This window comes from Papio anubis, chromosome X, assembly GCF_008728515.1.
Source record: "Papio anubis isolate 15944 chromosome X, Panubis1.0, whole genome shotgun sequence".
NCBI classification, from domain to species: domain Eukaryota; kingdom Metazoa; phylum Chordata; class Mammalia; order Primates; family Cercopithecidae; genus Papio; species Papio anubis.
In genome coordinates, this window is record NC_044996.1 from 50,227,339 (window position 1) to 50,248,282 (window position 20,944).

The window sequence follows — 20,944 nt, forward strand, 5'->3', positions numbered from 1 at the left end:
TAAGAAGACAAAATGTTTTTAAACAAATATTGCCTTGCCATTTTGGTCAGGAATCCCATAATCTTTTTTTTTTTTTAGACAGAGTCTCGCTCTGTTGCCCAGGCTGGAGTGCAGTGGCGCGATCTCGGCTCACTGCAGGCTTCGCCTCTGGGGTTCACTCCAATCTCCTGCCTCAGCCTCCCGAGTAGCTGGGACTACAGGTGCCCGCCTCCACGCCTGGCTAATTTTTTGTATTTTTAGTAGAGACGAGGTTTCACTGTGTTAGCCAGGATGGTCTCGATCTCCTGACCTCGTGATCCGCCCGCTTCGGCCTCCCAAAGTGCTGGGATTACAGGCGTGAGCCACCGTGCCTGGTCAGGAATCCCATAATTTAAAAAATTCTACTGCAGAGATATCAGCATAACTGACTCTCTGTGACCTTGTGAGAGTAACAGAACCACTCTATACTTCAGTTGTCTTTAAGGTACAATGGGGAAAACAATTATCCCCACCTCATGGGTTGTTGTTTTGAGAATTACTTGAGTTGAGGCATGAAAGCCCTTAGAACAGTGGTCGACACATAGCAAACTGCTCATTAAATGTGAGTTTGCATGTTGAGATTTTTCAAGTTCTAAAAGTTTGACAGTTTGCATGTGTCTTCAATAAAGTTTAATACAACAGAATCTTAATCATCAACTGATGCATTTTAAATAATTTCTTTCACTACAAACACATTTGGATGACCTAACTACCTTCCTTGAGAATATCTCAAGAGCACATGGAAGGATTGCTCTCAGAAAACTGTGCTATTTCTCCACATGGCTATATAAAAAGCTGAGGGGTAATCCTTGACTGTGCCTTATCCCCATGCACCCTACATGCACAGTCACTTCAATTTCTGCCTGCCCTACCTTCAAACACGCCCTGTCCAGGTTCACTCCTCCCTCTGCACACAGCTGCAGCCCTGGTCCCATCCACCTGTGTCTCTTCCCTGGACTTCTGCAATATTTTTCTAATGGTTATCCCCACTCCCTATCTTGTCCCTTTCCAATCCATTCCCCACATAGCAGTCAGAGTCACCTTCTGACAACAAGAATCGCAATCAACAGCCTGACCCAAGGGATCTGTTGTTCTAAGGATGTTGCATACACTTCAGATGTGTCCCTGTAGGTGAGGTGAACATGAACACATTCACCCGATACACACAGTCTTCTCCAAAAGTGCAATCACAGTCCTCATCTTCTGTTGCAATTTTTTCCCACTTTATATACATTCTCAGGATTTTTAAGTATTTGCATTTTATTAGTACTCTGGTTTTGGCATATTTAACAAGATTATTGTTCATGTTTATTTTATGTAAATTTTCTATTGAAATGAATTACCAATATCTTTGTCATTAGTGTGTGTCACAAATTATGGATACTAATCCTATATATAAGGTACAGTTTGTGAATACTTTCTCTAATGTTTTAAGATAATTCTTAATGTTTTTTATTACTTTCAAAATTGATTTTCAATTTCAAAAATATTATGACTTAAAAACTTTACAGATCACATATATATACATTTTTTTTAAGAAAAAGTCGAATGCTCCCTTTGGAATGGCAGCCCCCAAGGAAATTAGATCATTCAGGGACCCGGAGGCATGAAGACAAAGTGAAGAAAACTTTAGAATAACTAAAAACTAGATGCTGATAGGGATTTTATCTCCTCTATCATCTTCATCACCTCAAGAGGTTGTAGAGTGAGCACCTCTGGGGCCACAACAGCAGGAGAGTGGAATATGACCATTTCTCAAGTCCTGGAAGCCCAATTTCTAAAAGGGAGGTGCTAAGGATCCTCTAGGGAGGGTGAGGGATGGAACCTCATTCCAAACCTGCCACTTACCTAGGGAGGTGACTTAGACTCTGTGAGCCTGAGTTTAGTCATCTGTGAAATGGAACTGACCATACCATTATTACAGAACTGTCCCCAGGCATAAATGAGAAACCTCGTCCAAAATATATGGAATGGAGCGAGACTTCAATGGCCTTTAAATGTTGAGACACAGCAGTAGGGGCTGGCTGAGCCTCAGGGCTCAGAAGACATTGTGAAAAATCATTTCTCATTATTTCTCCTAATAAGAACACAAACATTTAGAAGAAAGAAGCAAATATCTCTCTGATATGCCTTGAGTTCAAAGTTTTTGAGATAGAAAGTTTTCTATATTCTTAGGTATTATCAGAAGGTCATAGGAGTCATTCAACATCATGCCTCTTAGCAGACTCAGATCAAGTTCCCTCACACTGGAAGGACAAGCATATTTGTGAACTCACCTGAAGAGCTCTGTGATAGACTGCATGAGGAAAGCAAAGTATGGTGTTTGCTTACTAGCTGCTTCTGGACAGTTTGGTATGTTAATATGTTCATAGGAAAAATCTGAACCTGTCCACCAATCAACAGGGCAAGGGTCCTCAGATCATGCATGATCCAGTCACATCACACCAGGATTTCAGTCACCTGCTACCTCTCTGCGAGGCAAAAATCCAGAAATTACTAGCATTTCTGTGACACACAATTGTCCCTTCCTTCCTTATCTAATAACTATATTTATATTGAGCTCAAAACATATACTAGTCCACTGGAGACATCTTATGAGCTCTAAAGTGGAAACAGGAGAGTAAGAAACAAAATAATATATAGGAAAATTCAAGGGTTAAATACGAGATGAAATGGGTTCTTCACATTAGCTTTTAAACTTACTGAAATTTCAAGAAATTGAATATTTAAAAAAATTCTTCCTTTAACCCCTCACCACCTATTCAGCCACAGGATTGGATATCTTTCCTCCCTCCACTTCTTTTTCTCTCTTTCCTTCTTCCCAAAGTTAAAGCTCTAAAACAAGTTTTCTGCACTTCCTACAAAACTACAATGAGATATTATCTCACTCCAGTTAAAATGGCTTTCTCCAAAAGACAGGCAATAATACATGCTGGCAAAGCTGTGGAGAAAAGGGAACCCTCATACACTGTTGGTGGAAATCTAAATTAGTACAACCACTATGGAGAACAGTACGGAGGGTCCTCAAAATCTAAATCTAAAAATAGAGCTGCCATATGACCCAGCAATCCCACTGCTGGCTATACATCCAAAGGAAAGAAAATCGGTATATCGAAGAGTATCTTCACTCCCATGTTTGTTGCAGCATTATTCATAATGGCCAAGATTTGGAAGCAACCTAAGTGCCCATCAACAGATTAATGGAAAAAGAAAATGTGGTACATATACACAATGGAGTACTATTCAGCCATAAAAATGAAGAGATTCTGTCATTTGCAACAACATGGATGGAACAGGTGGTCATTACATTAAGTGAAGTAAGCCAGGGACAGAAAGACAAATATCACATGTTCTCACTTATTTGTGGGACTAAAACTCAAAAAATAATTGAACCCATGGAGATAGAGAGTAGGATGGTTACCAGAGTCTGGGTAGAGGCTGGGAGGTGAGGAAGAGGTGGGGATGGTTAATGAGTACAAAAAATAGAATGAATGAATAAGGCCTAGTATTTGATAGCACTACAGGGTGACTATAATCAATAATAATTTAATTATACATTTTAAAATCACTAAAATAATATAATTGCATTGTTTGTAACATAAAGGATAAATGCTTGAGGGGATGGACACCCCATTTTCCATGATGTGACTATTATGCATTACATGCATGTATCAAAATATCTCATGTACCCCATAAATATATACACCTACTATCACCCACAAAAATTAAAAATTAAAAAAAAGTTTAAAGGATATTGAATGTTGATTTTTCTCTCCTTCCCCAAACACTATTGGAAGGTTAGAAAAACAATTCCTGAAATCATAAAACTTGTGTTTTCCTGTGTCTGGCTGTGTTCAACCAACATAATATATATGTGATTTACATTTTGTTGTCTGTAGTTGTAGATAGTCATTTTCATTGATGGATGGTATTACATGGTATGGATATTTCTTTTTTTCTTTTTTTTTTGAGACGGAGTCCAGCTCTGTTGTCCAGGCTGGAGTGCAGTGGTGTGATCTTGGCTCACTGCAACCTCTGTCTCCCAGGTTCAAGCTATTCTCCTGCCTCAGCCTCCCGAGTAGCTGGGATTACAGGTGCCCACCACCATGCCGAGCTAATTTTTGTATTTTTAGTAGAGATGGGGTTTAACTGTGTTGGCCAGGTTGGTCTCGAATTCCTGACCTCGTGATTTGCCCACCTTGGCCTCCCAAAGTGCTGGGATTACAAGCGTGAGCCACCGTGCCTGGACTGTATGGATATTTCACAATATATGTATCTGGTATGAAGGTTTATATATTTTTCAAACTTTGACCTACTATGAATAACAGTGCTTTGAACGTTCTTGCACATATCTTTTAGATGGACATTTATTTTTACTTTACTTTGACATATATGATTGAGTGGCATTTCTGAGTTAGGGTATATGTATGTTCAGCTCACTAGATACTGCCAAACAGTTTTTCAAAGTGTTCCAATCTGTATTCCCACCAGCAGTGTTGAGAGGTCCACTGCTCCACATCCTCACCAATACTTGGCATTTTCAATCTTTTTTATTTCTTGTGGGTGTATGGTGGTATCTCACTGTGGTTTTAAATGTAATTTCTTTGATTTAATTTTTCATTAATTTAACTCTCTCTGAAATGTTTTGTCTCATTTAATCTAAAGTGGGTTCCACCGCATTTTTAAAAAATCTTCTAATTTACTTGCTTAAAATCTGGATCTTTTGTCTTGTGGAATGCTAATGCTGTTAAATACCTTTCTGCATATGGAGGCGATCATATAATTATTTCCTTGGCTGTATCAATATACTAGATTATAGTAATAGTTTTATTGATATTGAAACACCTTTATATATGTAAAAGCCCCATAAGGTCATGACCTATATTTTATGTCCATTTTGTTTACCAATATTTTATTTAAGAACATTAGTTCATACTCTGTAATGAGATTATTCTGTAATTTCATTTCTCCTGCAGTTTTTGGCATGTTTCAGAATCAACTTTATGTACTTGCTTCATTGTTTTATATATTCCCTACGCCCTTGGACTATTTTAAATAGTACTGGTATTATCAAACCTTGAAAGTTTGGCTAGAATTCTCTTTGGGAAATATCTGGGTCTGGTGCTTTTTGATGGCAGATAATCTAACCAAATTCACTATGTCTTGTATGCAATTAGTCTGTCAAGACTTTTTGTGTCTCTTGGGGCCAATCTGGGTAAGTTGTGTTTTTCTAGAAAATTAACTATTTCATCTGTTTCCAAATATGTTTGAATAGAATTCTGCAAATTTTTCAGTTAAGAGACTTGAAATTTCCTTTATTTTGAAGACCTTGTCACCCTTCCTGTTTCAAAATTGTGTATTTGTGTTTTCTTCAATTTTCTTGAATAATTTACCCAGTGACTTTTCATGTTTTTGATATCTCCTCAAATAAATCTTCCTTACTTTTACATATAAATTCTACTGTAGTTTGCCTTTTCAACCCATACATTTCTGTTTAAACCTTTATTCCTTTCAACTACATTCTTTTAATTTATGTTGTGGTTCTTTATCTGGCATTTTGAATTGATTGTTTAATTCCTTTTTATTGATATAGCTATGTAATGCATAAAAATATTATCTGAACACTGCTCTAGCTGTAAATTCTGATACGCTCTGTTTTTATTTTCATTATTCTCATTGCATTCTACAATTTTAATCTGTATTTGCATTTGGGCCCAAGCTTAACAGCCTCAGGTATTAGTATGATTTTTCATATATCTCATTGCTGCTCCTGCAGTTTTCCTCTATAAAATTACATTTTTGGCCGGGTGCGGTGGCTCACGCCTGTAATCCCAACACTTTGGGAGGCTGAGGCGGGTGGCTCACCTGAGGTCAGGAGTTCAAGACCAGCCTGGCCAAGATGGTCTTGGTCTCTACTAAATTACCTAGGCGTAGTGGCGGGCGCCTGTAATCCCAGCTACTCAGGAGGCTGAGGCAGAGAATTGATTGAACTCGGGAGGTGGAGGTTGCAGTGAGCCGAGATTAAGCCACTGCACTCCAGCCTGGGTGACAGAGTGAGACTCCATCTAAAAAAAAAAAAAAAAGAAAAGAAAAAAAAATACCAACCAACCAACCAACCAACCAAACTACATTTTTGTTGTGTGATTAGGTACACAAGTATTAACAGATAATGTATTCCCAGTGAATTTTAACCTTTACTATTATTAGGTGTGCTTTTTTATCTTTTAAAATCAATTTTGTTCTCAATTCTGCCCTCTTAAAAATTAAGATTGTGAAAAAGCATTCCATGCTCATGGATAGGAAGAATCAATATTGTTAAAATGGTCATACTGCCCAAAGCAATTTACAGATTCTATGCTATTCTATTAAAGTACGAGCAATGTTTTTCACAAAACTAGAATAAAAATTCTAAAATTCACTTGGAACCAAAAGAGAGCCCAAATAACCAAAACAATCTTAAGTGAAAAGAACAAAGATGGAGGCATCACACTACCTGACTTCAAACTATACTACAAGGCTATAGTAATTAAAACAGCATGGTGCTGGTACAAAACAGACACACAGACCAATGGAACATAATAAAGAACACAGAAATAAAGCCACACACCTACAACCATCTGATCTTCAACAAAGTTAACAATAACAAGCAATGGGAAAAGGACTCCCCTATTCAATAAATGGTGCTAGGATAACTGACTAGACATATGCAGAAGATTGAAACTTGACCTTTATCCTTCAAAAATCAACTCAAAATGCATTAAAGACTTAAATGTAAAACATAAAATGATAAATACCCTAGAAGAAAACTTAGGAAATACCATTCTAGACATCAGCCCTGGCAAAGACTTCATGATGAAGACACCAAAAGCAATTGTAGTAAAAACAAATATTGACAAGTAGGACCTAATGAAACTAAAGAGCTTCTGCACAGCAAAAGAAACTATCAACAGAGTAAACAGACAACCTACAGAATGGGAGAAAACATTTGTAAACTATGCATCTTCCAAAGGTCTAATATCCAGGATCTATAAGGAACTAAATCAACAAGCAGAAAAACAATCCCATTAAAAAAATGGGCAAAGGACATGAACAGACACTACTCAAAAGAAGATATACACATGATCAACAAGCATACGAAAAAATGCTCAATATCACTAATCATTAGGGAAATGCAAATCGAAATCACAATAAGACACCATCTCACAACAGTCAAAATGTCTATTATTCAAAAGTCAAAAAATAACAGATGCTGGTGAGGGAACAGTGAAAAGGGGATGCTTATACACTGCTGGTAGGAATGTGTATTAGTTCAGCCACTGTGCAAAGTAGTCTAGAGATTTCCCAAGCAACTAAAAATAGAACTACCATTCAACCCAGAAATCCCATTACTGGGTATATTCCCAAATGAATATAAATCGTTCTACTATAAAGACACATGCATGTGTATGTTTGTCACAGCACTATTCACAATAGCAAAGACATGGAATCAACCTAGATGCCCATCAACAGTGGACTGGATAAAGAAAATGTGGTACATACACCATGGAATACTACAGATCCATAAAAAAGAATGAGATCATGTCCTTTGCAGCAACATGGATGGAGCTTGAGGCCATTATCCTAAGCAAACTACTTTCAATTTGATGTTCTTTTGTGCAATCTTCTTTCACCTTCTATTTGGACACCGAAATAGCAGCCTCTCCTTGAGGACCAGAAAGCAGGCAGCATAGAGTAACAGAACATGAAGATGAATCTGCTGTACAACAGACTGAAATCAGGAGACCTGGGCCCTCAATAGCAGATTTGTCTTTGTGTAAAAGACCATGAGAAGTCAGCTCCCCTGATCTGGCCTCATCCCTTTCACAGGAAAAAATTGACATTCTCAGGGGTTAGGGACATGAGCCTTGGAGTCAGAGTGAGTACAATATTTTGGCATACTTAATTACTGGTTTTATGATATTTAGGAAATGTTGAGTCTCCAGACAAATGAAACCCATAGGTAATTGATATATATGAAATATGCCCGCATACAGAATAAAGTGGGAGGAACTATACAAAAAGGACACATTATCAAAAATTAATGAGTAGGGGGGGGGGGGTCACACATTATTTATTTATTTCTGGACTTGACTATGCTTTCCACAATTTATAAATTAGCATGGAGCTTTTTAAAAGTCAGAATTTTTGCTCATAGAAACAGTATTTGCTATAAAATAGTTCAGATATACAAAACTTATAGAATGTGAGAACTTTCTATGTACCCATGTTAACATATAAAATAGTATATAGGCAATTGATAGTCACATTGAAGTCCTCTCTGATTGCATTAGCCTCCTACCTTCCCAGAGATAATCACTATATAGAATTTGGACTTTTCATTTTTAAGGCATTACCTTATAGTTTTATTAAACAGGTACATACCTGTATGTAAAATATGATATGGTTTTGTAGCATGGTTTTCTCTCTAAATACCTGGTTACTTCATTGAAGAAGAGGAAGTAAGAAACCTGAGAACAAACATGCATTCACATCTCAACACTGGGACCTACTATATATATATGTCTCCAAGTCATGTGTATTATCTTTTAAACCTACTAAAACAGACACACCTAGGTCTCAGTTTATATGCTATAGAGAGCAGTAAAACATTCTACAGTTACTATTTTCAAACTCTTCTTTTATCTGATACGCTCAATGTCTCAGAGTTTTCCTATGGCTAATTTGCCTAAAACAATCTCAGTGTATCCTGAATGTAAGACATTTTCTCATTTGTCTAGGGCTAATTTTCTTTCTTTCTTTCAAACTGTTACTAATTTAGGCCTGTCCTGTATATCCAGAACCTGATCTAGACCATCCTGCTGAAAGAAGACAGTATTTTCTGGGAGTTAGTTTTCATGTGTTCAGACTACTGCCCACATCCCTTAGATGGTATAGGGATGCATTCCACTTAGAACTTGATTTGATATGTATTACAAGTGCTGGGCATGTGTATATTTTCCTTTTATTACTTTTAATTACACAGGGAAGGTACTTATGTAATTATACACCATAGTCAAGATGCGGAATCAACCTAAAAGTTCATCAGTGGATACATAGGTAATGAAAACGTGGTATATTAATTCATATTTGTTGATTGCTCCTGGGACCCTGGGCTGAATGAGACTATGACTATACTTCCACCCCGAATCCTGCTGTGCCAGGATTCCCCTCTCCTCACCTCCTCATTCCCCATTGAAGCTGTAGGGCTGAACTCTGGATGATTTAATGAAGACCCTCCTGCTTTCCTGTCTCTGTGGCAGTCACTGCTTGGCTAAGTAGGTGGGATACGCAGGCAGTAGGAAGTGAAGAATGTTAACAAAGAATGGAGAAAGCTCTTTTTAGGTAGTTTAAGTTTGAAGGAGAAGAGAGAGACCCAGAGATAGGAGATAGAGGTGGAGGGGGCAGAAGACAGAGAGGGAGGGGAGGGGAGGGGAGGGGAGGGGGGGGGGGGAGGGAGGGGAGGGGGGGGGAGGGGAGAGGTATCAATCTTGTGGCTAAATGTGTATTGAGGGGTCCAAGAGGAATTTTTGAAAATCTTTCACTTCTTAAAAGTTGATCAAGTTTAAAAATTAATGTGAAGGAGGCATACCATCTCAAAATTAATCTTTGAAGTTAGCAATATATTATTTTCATTCTTACTCTATTATTTCCATTTTAGAGATCATGGGATGCCTTCAGTTATATAGGTATTGAGCTTAATATATATTTAGCTATTAATAAATGAAGGAATGGACAACTGTGTGTATAGAAATGGTAGTAACTCTTGGATTTTTGTCTTTCAAGAGGCAGAAGATGGTTACAATACTGCTGTGATGTGGCTGGATAATGCATAATCTGAGGGTTACTGCCCTGGTGGCTGTGAAACAGTCTAGAATTTTCCTATTTTATATATATGTATGTGTGTGTGTGTGTGTGGTTTTTTTTTTTTTTTTTTTTTTGAGACAGTGCTTCACTCTGTCGCCCAGACTGGAGTGCAGTGGCCCGATCTCAGCTCACTGCAACCTCTGCCTCCCGGGTTCAAGCGATTCTCCTGCCTCAGAATCCTGAGTAGCTGGGATTACAGGCACGCGTCACCATGCTTGGCTACTTTTTGTATTTTTAGTATAGACGGGGTTTTGCCACATTGGCCAGGCTGGTCTCGAACTCCTGACCTCAAGTGATCCGCCCGCCTCGGCTTCCCAAGGTGGTGGGATTACAGGTGTGAGTCACCGCTTCCCGCTTTCCTATAATATATTAACATACCAAACAGTCCAGGAGCAGCCATTAAGCAAACTCTACACTTTGCTTACCTGGTGTTATCTATCACTGAGATCACCGGGTGAGTTCAAAGACATGTCTATCTTCCCAGCAGGAGGAAGTGAATTTGGGTCAGCTCAGGGACTTGATGCTGAACAGCTCTTATGAGCTTCTGATAATACCCAAGAACTAGAGAAACAGCTGTCTATAAATCTTTCAACTCAAGGTATATCACAGGGACACTTACTTTCTTCAATTAGATTTGTAATTTTCTCAGAAGGCGAAACAGTAAGAAATGATTTTTCACACTGCCTCCTTAGCCCTGAGGCTCTGCCAACCCCTACTTCTGTGTCCCAACATTTAAAGACCACTAAAGTCCCACTCTATGCCATATACTCTGGGCAGGTTTTCTCATTTACCCCTCAGGACAGCTCTGGTATGGTCAGTCACATTTCAGATAACTAAGTTCAGGCTCACAGAGCCTAAGTCACTTACCCAGATAAGTGGCAGGATTGGAACGAGGCTGATCCCATCAATCAAGCTCCCAACTCCATCCCTCCCTTCCCTATGCTGAACCCCGCCTTCCCCGCAACCTGGTCTATTCTCAGAGCTGCAACCTTGGCTCTGTCCATCAGAAGGCACATCATAACTATCTCAATTTTTGTTTTTAAATTAAAAGCAGCTTATTTTGCATACAGTAACAAGTATTACAAGTTTTTTGTGGTTGTTTGGAAAATTCACATGCATATGAAAGCAGTTCCATGATCTGTTGACCCAAAATCTACACTGTATTCATTGATTTTTCACTTCCCTCCTCGGTGCAGGTTGCAGGGTCCACATTGTAGGAGGGTGGGTCCTCTTCAGACAGCAGGGCATTCACCCTCCTTCATTATCCTACTCCTATACAGGCTTCTCAGATTTCCTCCCACCTTCTCTCTGTCATTCCCTTTCCATGACACTATGGACACAGCTGCCCAGACTCTGCTCCTGTGCCCTCATCCTCTCTCTGTCATTGCCCACTGCCCCGCACTGCCCTATGGCTGCCCACCTAGGATAGCGAAGGATGTCCTGCAGTTTTTTTTTTTTTCCGTCTTCTTTTAAATACATCTGTATCTTTCTGACAGAATCATTCTGTACTTGGGTTCATAAGGTGGGTTGTAAGGGAGGTATTGTAGTTTTTGCCCCTTGCGGACACTTCTTTGCCAAAAAGTTTGATAATGGTGGTACCGTGGTGCCCTTTCCCGACACAAATCTGCATTGCAGCTACAACACTGCTGAACAGGAATGTGGGAAGGAGAGACTGTGGCCCAAGCCCACCCTGTAAAGCTTTCTGGAAGTCTTGGTGGAAAAGTGAGCACTCCCAGTGTTTAGGGGTACTGAAGGACTCCAGACAAAAATTGCTGCCTTTTACTGTGCCAAGAAGAGAGCTCTATGTGAGAGGAAGACAAAGTATTTTACTTTTTATTCTTTGACCACTGGATAAATAGAGACCTATAAAAGAAAAAAGGGATCCAGGCTACTTGTTATCTTTGTAACCCTCTTTACATCTTTATTACTATCTTTTCATGGAAATACATTTCTGTAACATTTGAAATTACAACATAATATCAATATTTTTTATGGGCCCGGTGTTTCATTTATATGATATCCTAAAGTTTATTTCCACAGTAACCTAGTGGTGAAAATTTAGTTCCCTTACCATAGTTTCTATTACAGACAATGGTATATATAACACTCTTGCTCATATGCACAAATATTTCAGTAATAATTTCTTTATAAGTTTTTGAAAGAGTATCTTTAAACTCCAGACACTTAACAATTTTATATGAAGATGATGAAATCAAAATACTTTTAAATTTTTAAAATTTTTTTTTATCTCAATAGGTTTTTGGGGAACAGGTGGTGTTCGTTCACATGAATAACTTCTTTAGTGGTGATATCTGAGATTGGCACACCCTTCACCCAAGCAGTGTACACTGTACCCAATGTATAGTCTTTTATCCCTCAACACTCCCCACTGTTTCCCCTGAGTCCCCAAAGACCAATGTATCATTCTTATGCCTTTGTGTCCTCATAGCTTAGCTCCCACATATGAGTGAGAACATACGATGTTTGGTTTTCCATTGCTGAGTTACTTCACTTAGAATAATAATCTCCGATTCCATCCAGGTTGCTGTGAAAGCCATTATTTCGGTTTTTTTTTTTTTAATGGCTGAGTAGTATTCATATATATCTCACATTTTCTTTATCCACTCATTGACTGATGGGCATTTGGGTTGGTTCCATATTTTTGCAATTGCAAATTGTGCTGCTATAAACATGCATGTGCAAGTATCTTTTTCGTATAATGACTTCTTTTCTTCTGGGTAGATACTCAGTAGTGGGATTGCTACATCAAACGGGAGATCTACTTGTAGTTCTTTAAGGAATCTCCACACTGTTTTCCACAGTGGTTTTATTAGTTTACACTCCCACCAGCAGTGTAAAAATGTTCCCTTTTCACCCCATGCACTCAAACATTTATTACTTTTTGATTTTTTGATTATGGCCATTCTTGCAGTTATAAGATGGTGTTGCATTGTGGTTTTGATATGCATTTCCCTGATCACTAGTGATGTTGAGCATTTTTCCACATGCTTGCTGGCCATTTGTATATCTTCTTTTGAGAATTGTCTATTCATGTCCTTAGCCCACTTTTTGATGTTTTTGTTTTGTTTTGTTTTCTTGTTGATTTCTTTGTAGATTCTGGATAATAGTCCTTTGTTGTATGTATAGATTGTGAAGATTTTCTCCCACTCTGTAGGTTGTCTGTTAACTCTGCTGATTATTTCTTTTGCTGTGCAGAAGCTTTGTAGTTTAATTAAGTCCCATCTATTTATTCTTGTTTTTGTTGCATTTGCTTTTGGGTTCTTGGTCATGAAGTCTTTACCGAAGCCAATGTCTAGAAGGGTTTTTCTGATATTATCTTCTAGAATCTTTATGGTTTCAGGTGTTAGATTTAAGTCTTTGATCCATCTTTAGTTGATTTTTGTATAAGGTGAGAGATGAGAATCCAGTTTCATTCTTCTACATGTTGCTTGCCAATTATCCCAGCACCATTTGTTGAATAGGGTGTCCTTTCTCTACTTTAAGTTTTTGTTTGCTTTGTCAAAGATCAGTTGGCTGTATTTGGCTTTATTTTTGGGTTCTCTATTCTGTTTCATTGGTCTATGCGCCTATTATTTTTTGTCTTGCTGTGGCTATGTGGGCTCTCTTTTGGTTCCATATGAATTTTAGGATTGTTTTTTCTAGCTCTGTGAAAAAAAATAATGGTGGTATTTTGATGGGAATTGCATTCAATTTGTATATTGCTTTTGGCAGTATGGTCATTTTCACAATATTGATTGTACCCATCCATGAGCATGGGATGTGTTTCCCTTTGTTTGTGTCGTAGATGGTTTTTATTACTGTATGGTATGTCCCTTTTATGCCGATTTTGCTGAGGGTTTTAATCATAAAGAGATGCTGGATTTTGTCGAATGCTTTTTTTCTGCATCTATTGAGATGATCATGTGATTTTTGTTTTAAATCTGTGTATGTGCTGTATCACATTTATGACTTGTGTATATTAAACCATCCCTGCATGAATGGCATGAAACCCACTTGATCATGGTGGATTTTCTTTTTGATATGTTGTTGAATTTGGTTCACTAGTATTTTCTTGAGGATTTTTGCATCTATGTTCATCAGGGATACCAGTCTATAGCTTTCTTTTTCGTTATGTCCTTCCCTGGTTTTGATATTATGGCGAAACTGGCTTCATAGAATGATTTGGGGGAGGATTCTCTCTTTTTCTATCTTTTGGAATAGTGTCAATAGGATTGGTACCAATTCTTTGAATGTCTGATAGAATTAAACTGTGAATCTGTCTGGTTCTGAACTTTTTTTTTTGTTGTTGTTATTGGCAATCTTCGTATTACTATTTCAATCTCATTGCTTGTTATTTGTATATTCAGAGATTCTATATCTTCCTGGTTTAATCTAGGAGGGTTGTATATTTCCAGGAATGTATCCATCTCCTGTAGGTTCTCTAGTTTATGTGCATAAAGGTGTTCATAGTAGCCTTCAATAATCTTTTGTATTTCTGTGGTATCAGTTGTAATATCTCCCATTTCATTTCTAATTGAGCTTATTTGGACCTTTTCTCTTCTTGGTTAATCTTGCTAATGGTCTATCAGTTTTATTTATCTTTTCAAAGAACCAGCTTTTGTTTCATTTATCTTTTGTATTGTTTTTGTTTGTTTCAGTTTTATTTAGTTCTGCTCTGATCTTCATTATTTCTTTTCTTCTCCTGGGTTTGGGTTTGGACTGTTCTTGTTTTTCTAGTTCCATTAGGTATGATCTTAGATTGTCTATTTGTGCTCTTTCAGACTTTTTGATGTAGGCATTCAATGCTATGAACTATCCTCTTAGCACTGCTTTTGCTGTATCCCAGAGGTTTTGATAGGTTGTGTCACTATTATCTTTCAATTCAAAGAATTTTTAAATTTCCATCTTGATTTCATTGTTGACACAACGATCATTCAGGAGCAGGTTATTTAATTTCCATGTATTTGCATGGCTTTAAGGCTCCTTTTGGAGTTGATTTCCAATTTTATTCCATTGTGGTCTGAGAGAGTACTCGATATAATTTCGATTATCTTAAATTTACTGAGATTTGTTTTGTGGCCTATCATGTGGTCTAACTCGGAGAATGTTCCATGTACTGATGGATAGCATATATATTCTGTAGTTGTTAGGTAGACTATTCTGTAAATATCTGTTAAGTCCATTTGTTATAGGGTATAGTTTAAGTCCATTGTTTCTTTTTTGACTTTCTGTCTTGATGACCTGTCTAGTGCTGTCAGTGAAGTATTAAAGTCTCCCACTTTTACTGTGTTGCCATCTGTTTCATTTCTTAGGTCTAGTAGTAACTGCTTTATAAATTGAAAGGTCCAGTGTTAGGTGCATATATATTCAGAATTGTGATATTTTCCTGTTGGACTAGTCCTTTTATCATTATATAATGTCCCTCTTTTTTAACTTCTGTTGCCTTAAAGTTTGTTTTGTCTGATGTGAGAATAGCTACTCTTGCTCACTTTTGGTGTCCATTTGCATGGAATATATTTTTCTATCCCTTTACCTTAAGTTTATATGAGTCCTTATGTGTTACGTGAATCTCCTGAAGACAGCAGAAACTAGGTTGGTGAATTCTTATCCATTCTGTCACTCTGTATTTTTTAAGTGCAGCATTTAGGCTATTTACATTCAATGTTAGTATTGAGATGTGAGGTACTATTTTATTCATTGTGCTATTTGTTGCCTGTATATTTATTTATTTTGTTTGTTTGTTTTTGCATTGTGTTACTGTCATATAGGTCCTGTGAGATTTATGCTTTAGGGAGAGTCTATTTTGGTATATTTTGAGGATTTGTTTTAATATTTAGAACTCTTTTTAGCAGTTCTTGTACTGCTGGCTTGGTAGTGGTGAATTCTCTCAGCATTTGTTTGTCTGGGAAAGACTGTATCTTTCCTTCATTTATGAAGCTTAGTTTCTCTGCATACAAAATTTGTGGCTGATAATTGTTTTGCTTAAGAAGGCTAAAAAAAGGGACCCGAATTCATTCTAGCTTGTAGGGTTTCTGCTGAGAAATCTGCTGTTAATCTGATAGGTTTTCCTTTATAGATTACCTGATGCTTTTGCCTCATAGCTCTTAAGATTCTTTCCTTTGTCTTGACTTTAGATAACTTCATGACTATGTTCCTAGGCAATTATCTTTTTTTGCAATGAATTTCCCAGGTATTCTTTGAACTTCTTGTATTTGTCCAGATCTCTAGCAAGGCTGGGGAAGTTTTCTTTGATTATTCCCTCAAATATGTTTTCCGAACTTTTATATTTCTCTTCTTCCTCAGGAACACTAATTGTTCTTAGGTTTGGACATTTAACATAGTCCCAAACTTCTTGGATGCTTTATTCATTTTTCTTAAATTCTTTTTTCTTTGTCTTTGATGGATTGGGTTAATTGGAAAGCCTTGTCTTTGAGCTCTGAAGTTCTTCCTTCTGCTTGTTTGATTCTATTGCTGAGACTTTCCAGTGCATTTTGCATTTCTCTATGTGTGCCCCTGATTTCCCGAAATTGTAATTGTTTTTTTATTTATGCTGTTTCACTGAAGAATTTTCGTTTTATATCCTATATCATGTTATTGATTTATTTAAGTTGGACTTCATCTTTCTCTGTTGCCTCTTTTATTAGCTTAATAATCAACCTTCTGAATTCTTTTGCTGGCTATTCCAGGATTTCATCTTGGTTTGGATCCATCACTGGTGAGCTGGTGCAATCTTTTGGGGATATTAAAGAAACTTGTTTTGTCGTATTATCAGAAATTTTTTTCTCGTTCTTTCTCATTTGGGCAGACTATGTCAGAGGGAAGATCTGGAATTCAAGAGCTGCTGTTCAGATTCTTTTGTCCCATGGGGTGCTCCCTTGATGTGGTGTTCTCCCCCTTCCCCTATAAATGGGGCTTCCTGAGAGCCAAACTGTCATGATTGTTTTTGCTCTTCTGGGTCTAGCCACCCAGTGGAGCTACTGGGCTCTGGGCTGGTCCTGGAGAGTGTCTGGAAAGAGTCCTGTAATGTGATCCATCTTCAGGTTCTGCAGCCAGTGGAGGTAGCAGGGGAGTGAAGTGGACTCTGTAAGGGTCCTTGGTTGTATTTTGGTTTAGTGTGCTGGTTTTGTGTTGGTTGGCCTCCAGCTAGGAGGTGGTGCTTTCAAGAGTGCATCAGCTGTGTCCTGTAGAGAGGATGCCAACTTTCCCTAGGGAGAGCTGGTTAAGTATTCAGATTTCTCAGGCGGTGGGCAGGGCCACAGAACTCCCAAGAGATTCTGACCTTGGTCTTTGGCTACCAGGGTGGGTAGAGAAAGACCACCAGGTAGAGGCAGGGATAGGCGTGGCTGAGCTCAGCCTCTCCTTGGGTGCGGCTTGCTGTGGCTGCTGTGGGGGATGGGGGTGTGATATCCAGTCCAGTGGAGTTATATTCCCAGGGGGATTATGCCTGCTTCTGCTGAATCATACAGTTTGCCAGCAAGTGGGGGGAAAGTCAGCGGTCATGGGCCTCAGCCTGCTCCCACACAGCCTGCAGTCCTAAAGGCCAGTGTCACTCCCACTGTGCCCCGCAACAGCAATGAGTCTATGTCAGGGCAACCAGTGACTAGGGCTGAGAACTTGTCCCAGACCACCAGCTTCCCCGCTGACAAAGCAAGCAGACTCAGTTTTTCGGTATCTCAGGGGGCCTGCAGCAGTGATCCAGTTTCTTCAAAGGGTCTGTGAATTCTCTCAGCTATCCTGGTATGTTCCTGCAGTACTTCTTGGAGCAAAGGTTTACAGTTTGAGTCTCCACAGGCTGCTCTGTCCATCTGAGCAGGAACTTCAAGCTAGTCCTGCCTCCTATCTGCCATCTTACCCCCGTGCATTTATCTGAAATCAAAATACTTCTAATAAAAGTATTACACTCTTAATATTCCAGTATGAAAGTTCCTTTCTGCCCACATTAGAAATAATGTGAATCTTTACTAATCTGATAGGCAAAAAAATCATCTCTCATCATTGTTTCAATATAACTCATTTTTGCGCTCTTCTGAAATTTCATCCTGTGGATGTGACATAATCAATTTTCACAACCCCATGTTATTCAGTGCGTTCCAATATTCCCTATTATCTACACGATGCGGATGGCATTTTTTCAGAGTCTGTGTACTGGTAGTGGGTGTAATCCAGGGCACAGTTCCCTTGGCTATTTGCTCTGGTGAGCTGAATGGGTCCCCTTGGAGTCCAACAACTATGTTGAGGGAATTGTAATATTGTGATAACAGAACCTGGTTGATGTAGGAGTGTGTGTGTGTGTATGTGTGTGTGCTGACAACCACATTTCCCTTTACTTCCTTCTGGATTCTTTGTGTCTTTGCATCTCATTTGGTTTCCCTTTCCAAATTCAAACCCAAAAGTGAAAACAGGGAAATATGAGGATGGCAGTACTTGTAACCAGATCTTTATCAACATTCTTCACTAAGTCCTGAAGATAAACATATAAAAGGAAATGGTAGCACAAAGGGTGTGAGCCTATGTAGGCCTTGATAAGTATTGCTCTACAGACACTCATAAAGTAGTGCCATTTAGACTCCCCAAGTACAGGGAGGTGAGAAAGGCTATAGAGGAATGAAAAAAGTACTGACACTGACAAGGTACTGCAGAGGAAAGGCCCTGGACTCTGCAGTGGACACACATATTGGTCATTTGTCTATTTTTGGTTTTGTTGTCTTTTTAGGTCTTAGCCATAAAATTTTTGCCTAGATCTCTCTTTCCCTTCGCGCGCCACTGAGGATCCTGGTGTCGCCATGGGCCGCCGCCCCGCCCGTTGTTACCGGTATTGTAAGAACAAGCCATACCCAAAGTCTCGCTTCTGCCGAGGTGTCCCTGATGCCAAGATTCGCATCTTTGACCTGGGGTGGAAGAAGGCAAAAGTGGATGAGTTTCCGCTCTGTGGCCACATGGTGTCAGATGAATATGAGCAGCTGTCCTCTGAAGCCCTGGAGGCTGCCTGAATTTGTGCCAATAAGTACATGGTAAAAAGGTGTGGCAAGGATGGCTTCCATATCTGGGTGTGGCTCCATCCCTTCCACGTCATCCGCATCAACAAGATGTTGTCCTGTGCTGGGGCTGACAGGCTCCAAACATGCATGCGAGGTGCTTTTGGAAAGCCCCAGGGCACTGTGGCCAGGGTTTACATTGGCCAAGTTATCATGTCCATCCGCACCAAGCTGCAGAACAAGGAGCATGTGATTGAGGCCCTGCACGGGGCCAAGTTCAAGTTTCCTGGCCGCCAGAAGATCCACATCTCAAAGAAGTGGGGCTTCACCAAGTTCAATGCTGATGAATTTGAAGACATGGTGGCTGAAAAGCGGCTCATCCCAGATGGCTGTGGGGTCAAGTACATCCCCAGTCGTGGTCCTCTGAACAAATGGCGGGCCCTGCACTCATGAGGGCTTCCAATATGCTGCCCCCACTTAATACTCACCAATAAATTCTACTTCCTGTCCAGAAGAAAAAAAAATTTTTTTTTGCCTAGATCAATGTACTTAAGTGTTTACCCCAGGTTTCTGTCTAGTACTCTTATAGTTTCCGGTCTTACATTTAAGTCTTTAATCGATCTTGAGTTGATTTCTGTGTAAGATGAGAGACAGAGGTGCAGTTTCATTCTTTTGCATATGCATATCCAATTTTCCCAATACCATTTATTGAGGAGGATGTCCTTTCCTCAACGTATGTTCTTGGTGCCTTTGTTGAAAATCAGTTTTGTGTGTAAACATGTGGATTTATTTCTGCGTTCTCTATTCTGTTCCATTGGTCTTTGTGTCTGTTTTCATACCAATACCATATAGTAATCAAAACATGATTACTATAGCCTTGTAATATACTTTGAAGTCAAGTAGTGTGATGCCTCCGGCTCTGTTCTTTTTGGTCTGGATTGGTTTGGTTATCTGGGTTCCTTTGCGGTTGCACAACAATTTTAGGATTGTTTTTTCTATTTCTGTGAAAAATGTCATTGGTACTTTGATAAGGATTGCATTGAATCTGCAGATTACTTTTGGCAGTATGGTCACTTTAATTATATTAATTCTTCCAGTCCATGAGCATAGAATATCTTTCCATTTGCTTGTGTCTTCTTCAGTTTCTTTCATCAGTGTTTTGTAGTTTTCCTTGTAGAGGTCTTTCACCTACTTGGTTAAATTTATTCCTAGGTTATTTTTGGTAGCTGTTTCAAGTAGGCATGCCTTTTTAATTTCTTTCTCAGCCATTTCATCATCAGCTATTTCATCAATGGTGCATATAAACACTACCGATTTTTGTATATTGAGGTTCTATCCTACAACTTTATTGTATTTATCAAATTTGAGAGGGTTTTGATGGAGCCATTAGGTTTTTCTAGATACAAAATTATATCATTTGCAAAGAGGAACAAATGCAAAGATATCCGACTTGGATATCTGTTATTTCTCTTGTCTGATTGCTCTGGCTAGGTCTTCCAGTACTATGTTGAATAGTAGTGATGAAGGTGAAAAAACAAGATCCTTGTCTTGTTCCAGTTCTTAGATGAAACGGTTTCAGCTTTTCCCCATTCATTATGATAGCTGTGAGTTTATCATATATGGTTTTTATTATTTTGAGGTATGTTCTTTCGATGCCTAGTTTCTTGAGAGTTTTTATCATGAAGGGATGATGAATTTTATCAAATGCTTTCTATGGATTGGTTGAGATGATCATACGGTTTCTGTACTTCATTCTGTTGATGTAATTACTGTATTATGTTTGTTGATTTGCATATGTTGAACCATTTTTGCATCCCTGGTATAAATCCCACTTGTTCATGGCATATTATCTTTTTGATGTGCTGTTGGATTCAGGTTGCTAGTATTTTGCTAAGAACTTCTGCATCTATTTTCATCAGGGTTATTGGCCTGTAGTTTTCTTTTTTGTTGAGTCCTTGTCTGGTTTTTAATATCATAATAATGCTGCTCTCATAAAATGAGTTAGGGAGAATTCCCTCCTCTTCAATGTTTTTTCAGCTGTTTGAATA

The 20,944-nt window shown here is 38.7% G+C and overlaps 1 protein-coding gene and 1 pseudogene across 2 annotated transcripts in view; one reads left to right on the plus strand and one right to left on the minus strand.

The window, feature by feature from the left end:
- Positions 1-20,944, minus strand: part of LOC101021979 (RAB40A like) — a 203,063-nt gene that overhangs the window by 10,989 nt on the left and 171,130 nt on the right. The window lies entirely within an intron of this gene.
- On the plus strand, positions 18,681-19,407 carry LOC103880818 (annotated as a pseudogene). Its single transcript, XR_642048.2, has one exon. The product of XR_642048.2 is annotated as a 60S ribosomal protein L10-like (transcript).